The sequence below is a fragment of the Pantherophis guttatus genome, chromosome 1 (assembly GCF_059756535.1).
Source record: "Pantherophis guttatus breed Tessera chromosome 1, ASM5975653v1, whole genome shotgun sequence".
Classification (NCBI taxonomy): domain Eukaryota; kingdom Metazoa; phylum Chordata; class Lepidosauria; order Squamata; family Colubridae; genus Pantherophis; species Pantherophis guttatus.
Window position 1 is genome coordinate 191,370,739 of NC_142063.1, and position 19,564 is coordinate 191,390,302.

The following is a 19,564-nucleotide window of genomic DNA, read 5'->3' on the forward strand; positions in this document are numbered from 1 at the left end:
CAGCAACGCTTCTAGAGAGCGCAAGCTTAGGGGTGCCCACCCTGAAGAAAAGAATGTCTTTATATTTATTTGTTTATTTGTTTGTCAAGCATATATAACATAACTGATAAAAGTATAAACATGATTTGAATACATGAAAAGGATATGAGTAAGAAGGGACTTTAGGACAGGGACATTAGTTTATCTCAGTGTTTATTTCTCTTCCGGAAAGGGCAGCAAGGGGGGCGGGAATCCCTGAACTTCAATCCCTGTTATCCTCCAAATGCAGCCAGAGGAGTAGAGGTAGCTTTTCCTCCTCAGAGCAGCCGCCTCTTCTCACTTATCTGCGCTTATCTACAGCTTGCTCACTTGTCAAGGCCAGGCCTCCTCCTGCCATATTCAGAGAGGCCTTGCACGGTTTTTCCTTACTGAGGCTGGCTCAGATCTGATCAGGACTTTCTAAACACTCTTGCTCAAGGTGTGACCTGTCTGGATGAAATGCCATTTGCTCCATTTTACTCTCTTCTCCCCAAGGGCACTATGTGTTGAAGTCATTTCTCCCTGCCGCAGGGAGGGAGAAGTGGCAGTCCATGCATTGATCTCCCATTTCATTCATTCATTCATTCATTCATTCATTCATTCATTCATTTTGTCAACAAGTACACGGAAACAAGTATCAGTATAGACATAGACATGGACACATGAAAAAATGGCACAAATAAATGGATATTAATAAGCAAAACATAGCCATAAACACATAAAATGAGTACATATAAATGGGGACAGTAGGCACGCTGGTACGTTTATGCACACTTATGTTGTCAGTGATGGATCTCAATTGTCAGAATTTCCTAAGTTTGTTCCTTGGTCAGTGCAATCTTGGATTTTAAAGCTTGTAACGTCTTTTTCTAACTCAAAGCTAGAATTTGAAATGCATGCAGTTTTTCTTGGAATTTGAAATATATTTTCTAAGTCAAGTTTCAATATTTTTTGCTTCAAGAATGTGCAGCGTTATTTTGAAAATGCACAAAGGGAATTTCTGATGGAAATTCAGTTTTGAATGAAGGTTCTTTTAGCCCTGAATAAAGTATTTTTCCAATTTTAGTGAGCTGTTTTCATCTTTTTAAAATAGTCTTGAGAAAAGGCTTTTTAAAAAAAACAAAATTAAATGCACATTTGGAGAGAGTTATAGGGGTTTCCCCAAGCATACTGTATGTAAAAAGTTTGTATCTTTTTTCTGCCATCAATAGAAGGACTGCTATAAAAGCACTTACAACCACAATTGAGAATGGAACTTCTGTTGCTAAATGAGGTGGTTGTTAAATGAGCCTTGCCTTGATTTTATGACTTTTTTTGCTGTGGTCATTAAATGAATCTGGTTTACCCCAATGACTTTGCTTGTTGGAAGTCCGCTGTGAAGGTTTACAAAAGGCAATTAGGCTATAAATATTGCTTGATATTTATGGCATGACATGATAGTTTAAGGCCATGATGGCGAACCTATGGCATGAGTGCCACAGCTGGCACGCAGAGCCCTCTCTGTGGGCACGCGAGCCATCGGCCAGCTCATGTCCGCTGTGCATGTGCACGCGCCTCCTGCCTGCTAGCTGATTTTCGGGATGCGCGGGGGGATGCATGTGCGGGGGGCAGGGGAAGCGGGGGGGAGCGGCGTGCATGTTCCGGAAGAGCAGAAATGGGGCCGTTTCCAGCCTCTGAAGGGGCCTCCGGAGCACAGGGAGACCGTTTTCGCCCTCCCGGAGGCTCGAATTAAGCCTCCGAAGCCTGGGGAGGGCGAAAAATGGGCCTATCGGAAGTTACGGAAGTCCGGAACTGGGCCCGTGGTGCAGGTTGCTAAAATTTTTGAATCCCACCCCTCATGTGCATGCGTGGGAGGGAGTTCCATGCGCGGGAGGAGTGGGACGGTCATGCACATGCATGAGGTGTGTGCATTGCATTATGGGTGCCGGCACTCATGTGCACTGTCACGCATATACACACACGCTTTTGGCACCCAAAGAGAAAAAGGTTAGCCATCACTGGTTTAAGGTATAAATATATATATGTGTGTGTGTGTGTGTGTGTATAGTTAATATTTCGGGTTTCTTCCCGTGTAATTGTGGATATATCCCTAAAAGGGTAGAAGCGACGTTTCGACAGAATCCCATCTGCCATCATCAGGCTTATGTCAGCAGTCATTTTGCACTAACTGCCGTTGGTATTTCAAATCTGGTGCTGGTATTCTGGGATGGCTCCACCTTTTCATTCTGATTGGTTGGGAGTCCCAGTATGTGTTTATTGGCTTGGCTTCGGGTGTATGGTCGGTTTTTCTCCACTAGGTGGCAGGGCTTCATCTTTGTGGCTGGTTTGAATATGATTTGGTTGGGATTTTTTTGATTGTTTGGTCTATGTTTTATATATGGTGTTAAGATTCGTCTATCTATGAGAGCAGGTTTCCAAATAGTAGGCAGACGTGAAGTGTCATCCCGTTTATTCATGCAATATGGTCTTTTTTCTATTTCTATTGCTTCTCTGATTATCCTGCCATTGAGATGTTCTATTTTTGCAACTGTTTTTGTTTTATTAAAATTAATGTTGTGTCCTGTTGTATTTATATGTTGAACTAATGATGATGTGTGTTCTTGCTTTCATATTGAGTTTTTGTGTTCCTCGATGCGCACACTCATTCTTCTGTTGGTCTGTCCAATGTATGTTGATGGGCAGGAAGCACACGGGATTTCGTATATGCCTTGATCTTCTAATTCTATTTTGTCTTTGGGGTTTCTCAGAATGGACGATATCTTTCTATCTGTGCAAAATATGGTTTTGATGTTGTGTTTATGTAGTACTTTGCTAATTTTATCTGTTGTTCCCCTTATATAGGGCAAGATGGCTTTCCCATTGTTTTGTTCCTCTTGTTGTTTTTTATTCTGTTTTGGTGTTGTATGTTTGATCATATTGATGACTTTATTTCTACAGAACCCATTTGATGTCAGTACATTAGTTAGTGTATATAATTCTGTTTGTAAATGTGCTTCATCAGCCAGACGTTTAGTTCTTGTGGTTAATGTTTTGGCAACAGAGTTTATTTGTGCTGGATGGTGGTGTGATTTGGCGTTGAGATAGCGGTACGTATAAGTCTTCTTTTGATAGATAGTATGTCCTAAGGTGCCATCAGATTTTTTATAAATTAATACATCGAGGAAAGGTAACTGGTTTTCTGATTCTATCTCCATGGTGAACTTTATTTTGGGATGGAGGCTGTTCAAATATACTAAGAAGTTTTCCAATTTATCTCTTCCATGTGGCCAGATCACAAAGGTGTCATCAACGTATCTGAGCCATAATTTTGGTTTGTTAACAGTTTTTTCTAAGGCATTGGATTCGAATTCTTCCATGAAAAGATTAGCGATGACTGGTGATAATGGTGATCCCATTGGTGCACCTTCTACTTGTTTATATCTCTGTCCTCTGTGTATGAAATATGTGTTGGATAAACAATGTTCTGTTAAGTTTGTGATATGTTTTGGTAGTTGATATTTGTTTTTAATTGATGACAGGGCTTCTTTGACAGGTATTTGTGTGAATAGTGATACAACATGAAAGCTTACAAGAAGGTCACTTTCTTTTATTTGTTGCTTTTTTATTATTTGTATGAAATGGTATGAGTTCTGTACATATGAAGCAGCAGATTCTGCGTAAGGTTGAAGATGTTTTGCTAAATATCTGGCTAGATTTTGTAAAGGTGAGCCTATGGAACTTACTATGGGTCTGAGAGGTATTCCATCTTTGTGTATTTTTGGGAGGCCATACAGTTTTGGGCATTTTGATGATTTTTCTCTGGGAATAATTTTTTGTTGGATTTCTTTACTTATAGTACTTGATTTTATCTTTATCTTCGTGGTTTTTTTCTAGATATGTTGTTGGGTCTCCTTTGGGTAAACAGAAAGAAGGTTATCCATGGAAATAGTAGTTTTCCTTTCCTACTTGATTGCTGGCTGTTTCATTGAACAAGTCAGCTTATTGACAAAATCATATTTAGGTAATGAGGACTTTATTCTAAATTTCAAAACAATATTTCATAAATAAAAGACCTATAAATTTATACTGAGTTTGAACACTTGCATGGTGTGATTCACTGTAAGTACTGTAAATCAGGGCTGTCAAACTTGTGGCCGGCGGGCCAGATGCATGATGTGCTGGCCATGCCCATGCCTGGTTTAGCGAAGGGGGGGAAGTCCCCATACGTCACGTGATACCTCCATGACGCTGCAAGTTTGACACCCCTCCTGTAGATTTTTTTTAACTTAAATAACTAGTATTTGAGATTATTTCACTTTCTTCCTCTAGATGGCAATGTAATAAACAATATCAGCTTTGGTGCAAAAATTGCTGCATGGTTAATGTTGTCTTTCCAGTTCTCCTTTTCAAATCTGGTATTACTGACACTGCTGATACAGTGTGATTTAGCATATGACCTCTCTGCTAATAGCTGTAACAAATTAAATGATACAACAATCTTCTTTAAAATGTAAGAAATATCTTGTACAAGGTGTATTACCAGATTTTTTATCTTACACTTCGATCTTTTCAGTCACAAGACTGGTTTCAAAAAATGAAACACAGTTGTTAAAGGCTTGCTATTTGCACAATACCAAAAGCTTGGGGTTAAGAAAGGTCTTTGTTTCTGCAATATATCCAAATATAATTAATGAAGGATCCATATAATTGCAGTTAAGCACTGTTTGTGAGGCAAATAGAGTATAAAATAAATAATATATTATGTGGGCAAGACCAAAAATATGAAGTTAAACTATTTTGTAGACAAATTTTATGTTGTATATAATGAAAATTTTCTGAAAATATTTTAAATCAGATCTTACAGTACAACATTTAAGTTTGCAGATAATTGGCAATAATAGTGGCAATTATTATTCCTGCATATTTTTCCCGCACATCCTTACTATAAATAACAATCTACTTTGAGGATCTTATAAGAAGCAGTCATATGATACTAGTATAAAGGAGTCTATACAAATATCTTTAAGTTTATCAATACATATTCAAACACACACACGTACATACATACAGGAAATAAGGCATGAATCAAAAGAATGCATACATCTGTCTGCATGTGATTGTTATGGGAGAAGTTTATTTTAAAAAAATTGGTAAGCTAATGTATACAGCTGGTTGTACATTGCAATTCACAGTATAGACCTGAATTACTTCTCACATTAGTAGAATTACGGTGTCTTATTCCTGTGGAGAATATGGTATATGTTGTATGCATGAAATTTCTTAGTAAGTGGAATTACAATACTACCTAATTGTACAGTTTGTTAGGGTATCTTGTAATATTTGCCCCAGACATTGTCTCATTCTTGATGCTCTCTACTTTGACCTTTCTTTTTAAGGTGATTTTTCTGCAGATCCAGTCCTTAAGGCAATTAATTATTCATATAATGCAAGCTTTCTACTATTGTATAAAATTAGACTCAATGGACAACCAAAGAAATCAATGAAGGTGAAAGAAAAAATTCCGACTAGCATATGGGAGAGAAAATGGAATAGAATAGTCAGAAATTAAGAGAAACATAAAAGCAAGAAAGAAGTTTTTTTTTTTTAATTTGATTTATATGCCGCCTTTCTCTGGAGACTCAGGGCGGCTTACAGTGCGTTAAGCAATAGCCTTCATACTTTTGTATATTTTATACAAAGTCAGCTTATTGCCCCCACAAACTGGGTCCTCAATTTACCTACCTTAGAAAGGATGGAAGGCTGAGTCAACATTGAGCCTGGCAAGATTCGAACTTACGTTAATTGCAGACAGCTGGTGTTAAATTACAGTGCTTAGTCTGCAGAACTATCCAGGTCTACTCAGACCTTATCCAAATACATCATTTCCTGATTTAATTTGAAATTTTGTTTTAAAATATCCAATACTATAAATATTAAGGAGAATCTGTGAAATTATGAATGCTAAACAAAAGTATTTTACCCACTATAATCCTACAGATCTCTCAATTTAAGAACTTTCTTCTCTGCATTAGTTTTTTTCCTAAATAAAAATGCCAAACAGCACAATCCCTTTGTGGTTTTCAGCCTCTTGATCATTTCTGCAATTCATTTGGAGTTTTCTAGCACTTTGGTTGTTGGTCAGCTTGTGCTTCTAATCTCTAATATTTGCAATAGGAGAAGCAAAACAACATGTGACTGCATCCTGAAAGAATCAGTTCTGGTTTCTTTCTGTTTCTCATTTTTACTTTGTTCCTTTCCTAATTCACATATATATTTGTCCTTTACATACATCTTTGCAAGCAATGGATGTATATTAATTTCATCAATATTTTACATACATTTTGTTCAGAAAACTAAAAATAATCCAACAATATTATCCTAAAATCTATAAAGATGCTTGTTGCATATTATGCACCAGTTTATAATTGCAACAGCAAAGTCTAATTCTGTCCCCAAAAGTGCATAGTTCATGGATTGTGGAGGCCAGCCTTCTGAAGGTACAGGAAGTCATGCAGTAACGTGACCATAACCAAAAGAAATGAAACTGATTTTGGGGAAGTCTTTGGAGAGAACTTTATTGACGGGTCTTCCAGAAACAGTCTGTTCCCCATCCTATCCATTATAACATCTTAGATTCCCCAACAAAAGCTAAAATTGAGCCACTAAATTTGATGATTTGGGCACCACAGGCTTAGGATGCTGGGGCCTCAAGCATCTCTCTAGTTGCTAACTGAACTTGGAAAGGATTATTTTCTCATAGATTACTGATTACTCTGACTGATGATAAGATTGCTTAAGAAATCTATACATACAGGTTAAATATGCTGCCATAGGAGGTATTGCTGCACCTGTTCTCACAATAAAAGGAGCCCAACAGGATTGTATTGTTGCCCTCCACTCTCCATTATTTGAGGTTCATATTGACTCCAAAGTGCAGGCACTTTCAGAGCTCCACCTTTTGTTGTTGGACAATATTCTTTATATACTCTATGTCATCTTGATGCCATCATTCTCTTACAAGGCAGATCAGTTTTTGATGGAGTCTCTGAATTCAAGCAATTATAGTTATAGCAATTATATAGTCATAATGAAAATTTATTTGAAAACAAAAGTGGTTTTGTTTACTAAGCAACATAACAACTGCTTTCACAGTTGGAAAATCAGTGGCATTCAAATTGAACAGATTAAGTTTTTTATATCTCTAGAAATTAATTTTCAGTCTGTTCTTTTTTGAAAACAATAAGTGGGACTAACTGCAGCTCCTACCAAGCAGACTTTCAATGCTCAGATTTGCTAGTTGTAACAGTAACTTTCCTTCTGCAGGAAGCAAATTATTTAGAGCTATGCTGCTGAGTCCTCTGCTGTATGTAGCACAACTTTGCACTTACAGAGATAAAAGGACTTTTAGTAGCAACTCAATTAAAATGTATAAGAATTATATGAGCCATGGTGGCGCAGTGCTTAGAATGCAGTACTGCGGCCGTTCAAGTCTCACCTGCTCATGGTTGATTCAGCCTTCCATTCTTCCAAAGTGGCTAAAATGAGGACCCAGATTGTTGTGGGCAATACACTGACACTGTAAATCGCTTAGAGAGGGCTGTAAAGTACTGTGAAGCGGTATATAAGTCTAAGCGTTATTGCTATACTTGTATGCCTCAGTTTGTGCCAAACATACATGCTCAGTTGGAATTTGGCTGTATTGCTATGAGGCTAACATGAGAATGTGTTCCTTAATATATTGCTTAAACCTAATTTCTTGCAGTGGATCCTTGATTTAGTCAAGGCATTTACCTCTCAGGGGGAAATGTAGTCTAAAATTACCTACTGCAGTCTTTCAACGTTATCCTTGCTAATGCTTGAACCAGAGTCAGCCGTGGTAAAGGTTAAACACAGAGTCCTTGAACCAAAAATTCAAGTCATTATTACAAAGGCCTCTGTAGCAAATCTTTTGTTGTATCTAATTTATCATTCATTTCTTCCCACGCAAAAGGACATTTAATGTTTTCCCCTCATGCATATTGGAGAGGAGGATTAATAACATCCCCTATTCTGAGCCCCTCTCTCCATGCTAGGATAAAATCATCAAGACAATTCCATTATTGTAGTGTCCTGTATCTCATTCTTTAAATTAGGTGTTATCAGGCTCAAGTGAAAACATATATGGAGCTCAATGGATTTTCTTTCCAATTTCAATCCTTTTCTCAGAAGGTACTCAAATATATAAATACAGCAGCTTATTCAGATTTCATTAAAACGTGCATTCTAATTCTCCTATTTGATAGTGCACTGAATGAATAAAAGGACAGTGATGATTAAAAAGCAATACAGTGCTGCAGCAATTTGGCGAAGAAGGGAAAAAGTATGAGTTTGAAGATAGAATTTTGGGGAAAGTGTTACTTTCATAGTAGCATAGTGCTGAATATACCTTTATATTTTTACACATGGCTCAGAAATAGATACTAAGTTTTGAGCGTCAGAAACTCAATTAGAGTCACTCTGATTAAATTTGTTTTTCAGTTTCCCTTATCTTAAAGGTCATGCTTTAACTTCACTTCTTAGTCTAAAACTACTTAATATGTTCATATCAAGAGCAAAGAGCTAAGCAAGCAGAAAAGTTAACTAAATGTAAGGACAACTCATTACTAAATTTTGCTAATTGAGGTAAGTTCTGATTTTCTATTTTACAAAACACTTTACTACGGATCACAAGGATGGAAAGCTTGTGGAATACTAAATGATTAAGATATCACTAAGAATGAACATGTAGACTCCCATCTGATGTAGGTATTTAAATATGGAAGTTAGGAAGTTAAGACTGAGACAGAATATGATACTGTAGTAAATGAACTGACAGTATTGCTGCTGATCTAAAAATCAGGCCAACCATAAGATCATAAAAACTCCTTAAATTCCATGATAGAATATGAATTTAAAATGTTCAATAAAATGTACAAAATCTTGTAATAAAAGATGGAATATGGAATAAATAATTTGCAACTTTGCAAAATAGTCTTTGAAAAATGAGGACCCAGTTGTGGGGGCAATAAGCTGACTTTGTATAAATATACAAAAGGATGAAGGCTATTGCTGAGCACATTGTAAGCCTCCCTGTGTCTCCGGAGAAGGGCGGCATATAAATCAAATTTAAAAAAAAAAAAAATGCAAAGCAAAGTAATAGCACTACCGTTTATCTGATATATTTGCTTGTGGGGATAGTAAAAAATTTTTTTAATCTGAGTTATAAAAAACTTATTATTATAAATCATACTGACATAATATGGGATATATAATGTAACTGGGGTACCATTATATAATATAATGTAATGGTACTCTAAGACTCTGTCTTAGGACTAGTACTCTTTAATATCTCCAAGAATGATTTAGATGAGGGGATAGAAGGGAAACTCATCAAATTTGCAGACAACACCAAGCTGGCAGGAATAGCCAACACTCCAGAAGATAGAGTCAACGTACAGAAGGATGTCAACAGACTTGAACACTGTCTAACAAAATGAAATTCAATGCTAAGAAAAGTAAGGACCTACATTTAAAGAAAAACGAAATGCACAGGTATGAGTATGTCTAGTCCAGGGCTGTCAAACTCCCAACACCTGGGCCGGATGCATCATGCACTGGCCACGCCCATGCCCAGTTTAGCAAAGGGGGGAAAAAGTCCTGATGCATCATGTGACGGGGCCATGACAATGTGAGTTTGACACCTCTGGTCTAGTCTAATGAAAAGAAGAACTAGAGATGACATGATAGCAGCATTCCAATATTTGAGGGGCTGCCACAAAGAAGAGAGTGTCAACCTTTTCTCCAAAGTACCTGAAGGCAGAACAGGAAGCAATAGATGGAAACTAATGAAGGGGAGAATCAACTTAGAAATAAGGAGAAATTTCCTGACAGTTACAACAATTGATCAGTGGAATATCTTACCTCTAAAAGTTGTGTTTGCTCTAACACTGCAAATTTTTAAGAGATTGGACAACCATTTATCTGAAATGGTATAAGGTTTCCTGCTTGAGCAGGTGGTTGGATTAGAAGATCTCCAAGGTTCCCTCCAACTCTGTTATTCCGTTATTATTCAAAGCTCCTCACTAACTTTGTCATGGCTTGGATACATAACAATGGCTATTAATTAATAGACAGACAGCAGATCATCTTGGACGAAAGACATTTTTAAAGAAAAGAGTGTAATACTGATTTGCCTAGTCTAAGGTTGGAAAAAATAATATTTTAAATTGGTAGTTGAGAACTATCTGTTCAGGCAGTCTTCATCTTACAACAGTTCATTTAGCAACCATTTGAAGTTACAATGGCACTGAAAAAATTACTTGACTATATATGCATGCATACATAATGCATGCATACATGCATAATACATAATACATTATGCATGCCATAAACCCAGATTATGAAAAATTTATTATGGGAGCGGCGGGGCACTCCCATGTAACACCTCTCCTGCGCGAGCTGCATTGGCTCCCAGTGGTCTTCCGGGTGCGATTCAAAGTGTTGATTAACATCTTTAAAGCGCTCCATGGCTTAGGACCTGGGTACTTACAGGACCGCCTTCTGCTACCAACAGCCTCCCACCGGCCAGTACGCTCCCACAGGGCAGGGATCCTCGGGGTGCCATCGGTCAGACAATGTCGACTGGCGACCCCCCGGGGGAGACCCTTCTCAGTGGGGGCTCCTGCCCTCTGGAACGAGCTGCCCCCGGAGGTACGGAGGATCCCGGACTTGCGTACCTTTCGCCATGCCCTGAAGACTTTGTTATTCCAGCAAGCCGGGCTAGCCTAATTTTAACAGTTTTAAATTTTAAATTGGATTTTAATGGGATGTTTTTAATTGTGGGCCAAAGTATTTAATCTGGTTTTAAATTGTTTTTAACTTTTATATTTATGTATTTGATCTTTGCTGTTCACCGCCCTGAGTCCTTCAGGAGAAGGGCAGTATATAAATATAAATAATAACAATAACAACAACAACAACAACAACAACAACAACAATAATAATAATAATAATAATAATAATAAATATGACCATTTTTCACACTTACAACCATTGCAGCATCCCCATGGTCATATGATCAAAATTCAAACACGTGGCAACTGACTCATGTTTATGACGATTGCAGTGTCCTGGGGTCATGTGATCACCTTTTATAAACTGACAAGCAAAGTCAATTGAAAAACCAACTTAACACCTGCAGTGATTCACTTAACTGTGGCAAGAAATGTCATAAAATAGGGAAAGCTCACTTAACAAATGTCTCACTTAGCGTTAGAAATGTTGGGCTCAATTGTGGTAGTAAGTCAAGGACTACCTGAATTATAAATCAAAATAATTTCTTGAGTATCAATATGTAATAGTGTAACTTTTAAACAATCATTCTTTCTGTGCCTGAATAATTAGGTACTGTAACTGAAAAAACGGTGTCTTCTCTGTTCCACTAGCTATTGGTTAAGTCTTCACAGAACAGGCTTTTATATTCAGAAATCTCTTGCAAACAAATAATGATGCTATGGAGAGAGTCAGGTTTTTTTAGTTGCTGTCCTACTTAATTTAATTGAAACTTTTGTTTCTACTGTTATAGTACCTCTTTTAATTTGTTTCTGCTGTTATCGTATCTCATTTAATTTGTGGTCTTTACAATACACCCTGTGCCAAAAAACTGTCTCAGTTTATTGATGTTGGTCGACCAAGAAGAAAAATGAAACAACACAAAATGTTCTTTGCTCTATCCTGTCAAGGTAAGAAAGAGTACATAAAAAAGTAACACTTGCCTTGGTGAAACATTTTAATGTTTTTGCTGAAGTCTCATAACAAAGCACATTGCAACCCAACAGATAAAGCTGAAAGATACAAATATGTGTAGAATCACATACAGCAATCCTTTATAACATATGCCTTCTCCCTATTTGTTTTATAATTCCAGAATCTAGATGCCCTTAAACAGAAATGTACTATAGTAGATAATAGCAGTATGAGGTTGTATTTATGGACACAGAATATATTTGTGGTTTTATATTTAGAAGCATCTGTATCTTTCCTCGGTGGGTGGTAACACTTTACTGACCACCCATGGGACCAGGAAGAAAGCAACTCAGACCTAGTTAGAACATGAGTGGAACACCTCCAGGGAGACAATAGGCTTGCCTGAGAGATTAAAAAAAAAAAAATCTCAGGTAAGCACTTTCTATAATGTTGCCAGGAGGGCTATATAGATATTTCCATGATACCTTCAACAGTTCAATTGTACTTGAATTTTTTTTAAAATTTGATTTATATGCCGCCCTTCTCCGGAGACTCAGGGTGGCTTACAATGCGTTAAGCAATAGCCTTCATACTTTTGTATATTTATACAAAGTCAGCTTATTGCCCCCACAAACTGGGTCCTCAATTTACCTACCTTAGAAAGGATGGAAGGCTGAGTCAACCTTGAGCCTGGTGAGATTCGAACTTATAGTAATTGCAGACAGTTGGTGTTAATCACAATGCTTTTAGTCTGCTGAGCCACCACGCCCTAGAAATAATCTTTCTAGAAGGTTTTCAATGTACTTTCTAGATTTTTTCAGACTTCAGTTCCAAAATTCTCTTTAAAAAAAATGTTTGTCGCAGTGTGAAGAAGTTGGGGTTCCTGTCCACCCGTTGGAAAAACAGCTGTAACCAGGCAGAAACACCTCCCATCTGTCAATGCAAAAGACCATGTCCTTGTGTAAAAGTTAAGTTTAACTGATTTATTTCTAAAAGCCTATTCACAGGAATCTTCTCAACTAATGTCGGCACTTGATTAGAGTTAGATAAGGGTCAACGGCACTCAAGGAGGGTTAGACTTAGTTCCCTTGTTGCTATGTAGGGATTCTAGGCTAATTCCCCCTTTTTACTGCGCCCCCAGGTTTTGCCGTTCCTTCTACTACACCATCCCCAGTTCCTTCCTATGTTAATTCATACAGTAACTCATAACTTTACTAGCATCCAAATTGTCAGTGATAAGTGAGCCACACCCTGGCATTTTCTAGGACATGCCGATGATGTCCAGAGGCAGCCTCATCCCACCTGGGCTATTAGTTTACAAAAACAATGCTAAGACAGAGTGAAGAAGGATATAGATTGAAAAGTGTTAAACAAACATACAGACAAGGAAGCAGAGGTGACATCTGGAGACTGTCAGCTATTACAAGTAGGCAAAAGGACTATCATTCAGCTGCCAGAATACAAGCTAAGCATATCTGGTGGGAGTTCTGCTTGGAGCTTGGCAGCAATTACAAACAAACAACTATGCCCTGACAGTTCCTCATGTGTAATGTGACAGCTTTTGAAAAAGGAAGATTGCCTTCTACTTTGTCTAACTTTGAGACTTCTGTTTGAACTGAATATTAAAGGACTGAAGATATATTTACAGTACATGGCAACATCCGTTTGCAAATATTAAAAGGGTGGAGTTGATCCAAAGCAATAGTTTGTTGTTGGGGAAGATATTTGCTGCAATAAAGCATTGTGTACAGATTTGCTATGTTGTGGTATGTTCAGTCCTTTGAAAGCAAAGAACCCTCACACATAGAATAATCAATTCTCAACATGAAACATAGTTTAAGAATATTTATTTTAGGAAATTATTATAAAAATATTACATCTTGAACGGGATGAAATCTACTTACCTTCCCTACCGGTTCGGAAGTGCGTGCACCATGAAGCTAAATGAGTAAAGTATTATCTTACTATATATGAAGCTTTCCCCCTAACAATCACTTGAATTATATGTTTTTTTTAGATGAAGTTGAATTATTTTGTACTTGTATGAAATATTAACATCTAGCTGATCTGGAAATTAGTTCCTTGAAGTTCTGCGGACAGGGCTTTATACTTTGGTCATTGATTGATATTTTTATAAAACTTCTGTGATGTATTTTATTTAGAAACCAAGGGAGTTCAAAAACTATGGGTTTGGGGAAAGTAAAAAAAGAAGTAGAAAAAAGTTATCTTTGGCTTGTTTGTTTTAATCATAGGCACCCTGCCTATATAGCTGATAGTCAAACTCTGCAACAAATCGATAAAAAGTGTAGTTCTTTTAATAGCTATTCTTGGAATTTTTCCTAGAAGATGATCCTTGTAGTGGCAAATTGTGCAGATCTACTATATGACACCAATTTCTACTCTAAAGGATTTGTTTAATGCTTAGTATCTTTACTAATTTGGGTGTGCACCAATTGCTACTCTGCTTTTCTGTGTAAACAAGGTGAAGAAAGCATGATATTATAAAATTAAAGGACAAATATTCCAAACTTTTGTCTTAACAAAAGATTAGGGATACATGTTTCCCGCATAGCTGTGAAACCTCTTATAGCTTACATGATTCATTATCCTATTGTCTGCATTTTCTGTAAAATGACCTCTGGAATATAAGGCAGGATATCAATTTAATAAGTAAAGTGAATTTCTGAATTTTTAATGACATGAGTGAGGAATTCTGAAACCAGACTGATACAGGCCTTGATGTAAATTCAATAAGAAAAAAAGCAGAAGCATGTAATTGACAATCCCTTGTAATCCAGAGGCTAAGTATAATATGTTTTTCAAGATTTAAAAAAACTCCAGCCAGCACTACAAAAGAAGGCTGAGTGAATCTTCTCCCATGGCATTACTCCAAAGCAGCTCAAGGCTAACCACATTGTTTTGTCAAAGTGAATCATGTTGCCTTGCAAATCACTTGGTTGAAATAAATGGTAAAAAAAGCTTCACAGAGGATTAAGGGATATGTTCAACACTTTGTATTTACTAGTAAAAGTAGAAAGAAAAAATAGAGGTTAAAAATATTCCCTTTCTGCTTAATTAAAAAAAAAATGATTATAGGGGTTTTTTAATCACACATGCAGAGAAGACAGCAGATGATCATTTTTTCAAGTATTTTGTAAACAATGTTTGTCGAGTTTGTAAAAACAAGCAGATGTCTAGTTAGACACCAAAGATAAAAGGTTTGGCAGCCTGGAGTTGAAAGCATAGCAAAACAGAAGATTTTAATAATTTCTAGAGGCTTCACTAGTGGAATACTAAAAAAGAGTATAATTTTCCCCAGGTAAGGAACACAGAAAAGCTTTTGCTTATTGTCAAGGTATAATAAGTAGAAATACGATAAATACAGAAGCTTCCTACCATGAACCATGTCTCTGACCATCACATCTTCTGTAATATCTTTTTAATATAGCCTGGGCATGAGCTCTTCACCTTGTTAAGCATCCTGCTGATACAACAAAGTGTGTTTCACTATTGATCTAAGAATCTTCACAATAAATTCTTGAAATTTTTCAGATGTATGAAAAGAGAAAGATGGAACATTATTAAATCCTTTAATTATTTAGCTGATAATTTTCAAGTCAGTTATCACTAAAGAAAGAATTATGTGTACAACTGTGTCCTGTCAATGGTGTGATCAGGATGGCTATAGGGAAGAAGAAAAAATGCCAAGGAGAAAGTCCTTTGCTGAGCTTTTTAGGACATTGTCTACGGCTAAGTAATGAAGAGAGTCAACTAACTAAGTAAGCCCTATGCAAAATATGGAATTAATTTAGCCTTAAATAAGATTGTCCCTGTTTAAAGATAAACCTATCCTCCTTTGGATTAATTAAACAATTCATTTTGTGAGTTTGAACAATGTTGCCAGGTACAAGAAATCAGGAGCCAGGATAGAGTTTAAAAGCACTACAAGTTTATTTCATTCTACCAATACACAAGAATCTGATATACTAATAATCAATAGAATAGAATAAAATAGAATAGAATTCTTTATTGGCCAAGTAGGCCTGGTGGCTCAGCAGACTGATAGCATTGTGATTAACACCAGCTGTCTGCAATTACTGTAAGTTCGAATCTCACCAGGCTCAAGGTTGACTCAGCCTTCCATCCTTTCTAAGATAGGTAAATTGAGGACCCAGTTTGTGGGGGCAATAAGCTGACTTTGTATAAATATACAAAAGTATGTAGCTATTGCTTAACGCATTGTAAGACGCCCTGAGTCTCCGGAGAAGGGCGGCATATAAATCAAATTTTTTTTAAAAAAAAGTATTGATTGGACACACAAGGAATTTGTCTTGGTGCATACGCTCTTAGTGTACATAAAAGAAAAGATACATTTGTCAAGAATCATAAGGTACAACACTTAATGATAGACATAGGATACAAATAAGCAATCGAATCATACTAGGAAACAATCAATATAAATCTAAGGATCAAAGCAAATTGACTTCAAATAAGAGTCAACAGACTTCAAGGTGGGTTGGACTTAAGTCTCTTATGATGATGTAGCAACTGCATACTGATGATGTTTTAACCCTGCTCTTAGGCTCAGCCTGGTCATCTCCTACATCCATACTCTACCACCCATTTAATCATGTTATATGTACAAGGCTCAGCTCACAGCTACCCTTGCCAGGTGTCCACTATTTGAGCAGACAGTCCGCTTTTTTCACATTATGTTCATTATTTTTTTTCACAAAATAGTGGAGATTTTTTTTATTCAAAAGCTTTATGATGAAATGGTATGTAATCTAAAGCTGTACAGTCTAAGAGAATAAGGATAAGAGAATTGTGTTTTGTCTTTTTATTCATAAGTTAGAATGAGACAAAGATCGAATATCCATTGAACTCGATTCTCTGAAAAAATTAATGAGATTAAAATAAAAATATATTATAAAATTATATACAGTTCACATTTTTAAAATGTATTGTAGCTTGTGTCGACTGACCTAAAATGGCGTCAAGTGATGAGAGTGACAGCGGCAAGATTTCGAATTCTTTAAAACGAAAGAGAGGAGTGTGCAAATACACCAAAGACTGGGAAGCTACTTTTGCATGGATTACCAACAACGAAACCAACAGAACAAATACGACGGCCTACTGTAAATTGTGTCAGAAATCGTTCACAATTGAATATAATGGTATAAAAGCTGTCACACAGCATGCAAGCACAAAAAATCATATAGATAAGAAAATAGCTTCCAGCAACAAGCGAATCAATTCGTTTTTCATTGTTAAAGACTCCTCTTTCAGTGAGAAAGTGACTGTAGCTGAAATGGCTGAAACTTACCATGGGATCAAACACCATATTTCTTTCCTGGCTCAAGATTGCGGTATTAAGTTAATGAAGCAAATTTTTGATGATTCAGAAATTGTAAAAAAGATGTCTTGTGGAAGAACCAAATCATCAGCTATTGTCAATGAGGTTTTGTATCCTTTTTCTATTGAGTTGGTTTTCAATGATCTTAAAACTGGAATTCCATTTTCTCTCTCCACTGACGCATCAAACAAGGGAAATCGCAAAATGTATCCCGTTGTTGCACAATAGTTTACTTGTGAAGAAGGACTGTGTGTGAAAATTTTAGACTTTTATGAGGATTCTTTCGAAGATTCTACATCAATAAAAAATCAGCTGTGTTGAGTTCTTAGTGATAACGAATTGGAAATAAATAATGTTTCAGCTTACTCAGCAGATAACGCATCGGTCAATTATGGAGTGAACAAATCTGTTTACCAAAAATTATTGCTGGAAAATGACAATATTGTAGCTGCTCATTGCAATAATCACATTTTACACAACAGCGCAAAAAATGCATTAAAGCAGTTATCTTTTGATATCGAAAATGTAGTGCTGAAGGTTTTTACCAAATTTTCGAATTCTGCGAAGAAATGAGAAGAGTTGAAATCATTTTTTGAGTTTTGCGAGTCAGAATTCCATGAAGTTTTGCACCATGTTCCAACACATTGGTTAAGTTTGTTTAAAGTGGTCGAAAGACTTCTTTTAACTGGATACCTCTAAAATCATATTTTATTTCTCTTGGATCTGATGAGTGCCATAAGGTTATCTGGAACGTTATTTCGGATCAGGAACTCGCAAAGGACGATGAACCAACAATTTCAGAATTGTATTTATATTTCACGCACTTCTTCATGTCAACAATGCAAGACACCCTACTGAAGCTGGAAAGCAAGAAAATTCTTGCATGTGATCTTCACATTATCATGTGTAAACTGCGTGATTCTTTGCAAAAAAAATACGATGAGCAGTTTTTTGGAATGAAAGTTTTATTTGCCTTACGTAAAAACATTTGCCTGAGAATGCCATGCAAAAGTTCAAGAAAGAAGCCATCAACGTGTATCAAAGAGCCATTGCGTACCTAGAAAAGTGGTATAATTTCACCGATTCAGTATACGAGACGCTAAATTGTTTCAATCTAATTGATCGCAATAATCCTCCAAGTTTAGAAGAAATGACGAACATCTGATTATTATCACCATGGCGAGAGAACTTCCACCCAACACTCTCTTCGATGAAATTTCTGCCTTAGAAGAAGTTTATGTTCATCTGCAGGGCGATTCATCCCTTGATAAGTGGACGTACTTTTTCAAGAAAGAGCCAGCTCCGAGTTTACTGAAACTGTTCCAGTATTGTGCATCAATTCCGGTATCAAATGCAAATGTTGAACAAATTTTCAGCGTCATGGGAAATTTGTGGACTGGCGAACGTAACCGACTGCTTGTACCATCAGTTCGAAGTGAACTTTATATATTTTTTAATATTTCTCAACGTTGTACTGAAATTAAAGAATTATTCCTTAAACACAAAGAATTGATCAAAGCTGCGCAGTCAAATAAAAAATACACACGACAGCAAAGTAAAATGTAATTTAATATTTTACATATTATTATAATATATTTGATGTTTTGAATTTTAAGTAAAGTTTTGAAGTGATTATTTTAATACGTGTTAAAATGTTTGTAAGAAAATATATAATTTAATTGTAAAAAATTTTTTTATTTTTTTACTACTTAACCTCCCCCCCCCCCCCGCTTGTCCGCTATTTTTTGGAAGCAGACCTGGCAACCCTATTCACAGCTGATTCAGTATTATTGCCATGCTCAGGTCTTAGTGACAGGAGCTTTGAAAAACATGTCTCTCTCTTAAATCCTACAATAGAACTACATAATCTGGCAACCTTGCAGTCCTCTGAGCCTATCTAATCTCCAGTCCTTAGCATGCAGAATTAAAGTTAGCAAAAAGAGTCGTGTGTTTCCTGTGCCCTCCCAGCACTCCAGTATTGTATGATTTAAGACACAGCCAATTTTATAATGTGATTTCTTCATCTTTTTCCTCCAAATCACCATTTGAGACATATTTTAAACCTTATTTTTAACAGTTTTCTTGTGGGTGGGGTATGTTTAAGAGTAGTAATAATAGTGATAGGATTCTAAAAGACAAGCCATTTCTTCCCTGCCTCATATCCCTTATAACCAAAGACCCATATTTCCCACCCCGCTCAAAATAGCAATTTTTGGTAGGATTTTAAATCTGGGGAATGGTAGCAATTTGCCTCTCCATGACTTCCTGCTTCCCTTCCCATCCTGAAAGAAATGCTAAAAACTAGGCCAGAAAAATTCAGTCCCAGTTCTTCTGGGGACATGGAAGACGTGGAAGGTTGAGATGTAGCTCTGAGATACCATCCTGATCTAAGAAGAATCCATATCGTTTGAACTCAGTGCAGGCAAGTTTACAGTAGCTATAGCTCAA

At 36.6% G+C, this 19,564-nt stretch overlaps 1 protein-coding gene across 1 annotated transcript in view; it reads left to right on the forward strand.

The window, feature by feature from the left end:
- Positions 1–19,564, forward strand: part of COMMD1 (copper metabolism domain containing 1) — a 118,461-nt gene that overhangs the window by 706 nt on the left and 98,191 nt on the right. The gene's annotated exons all lie outside the window — the stretch shown is intronic.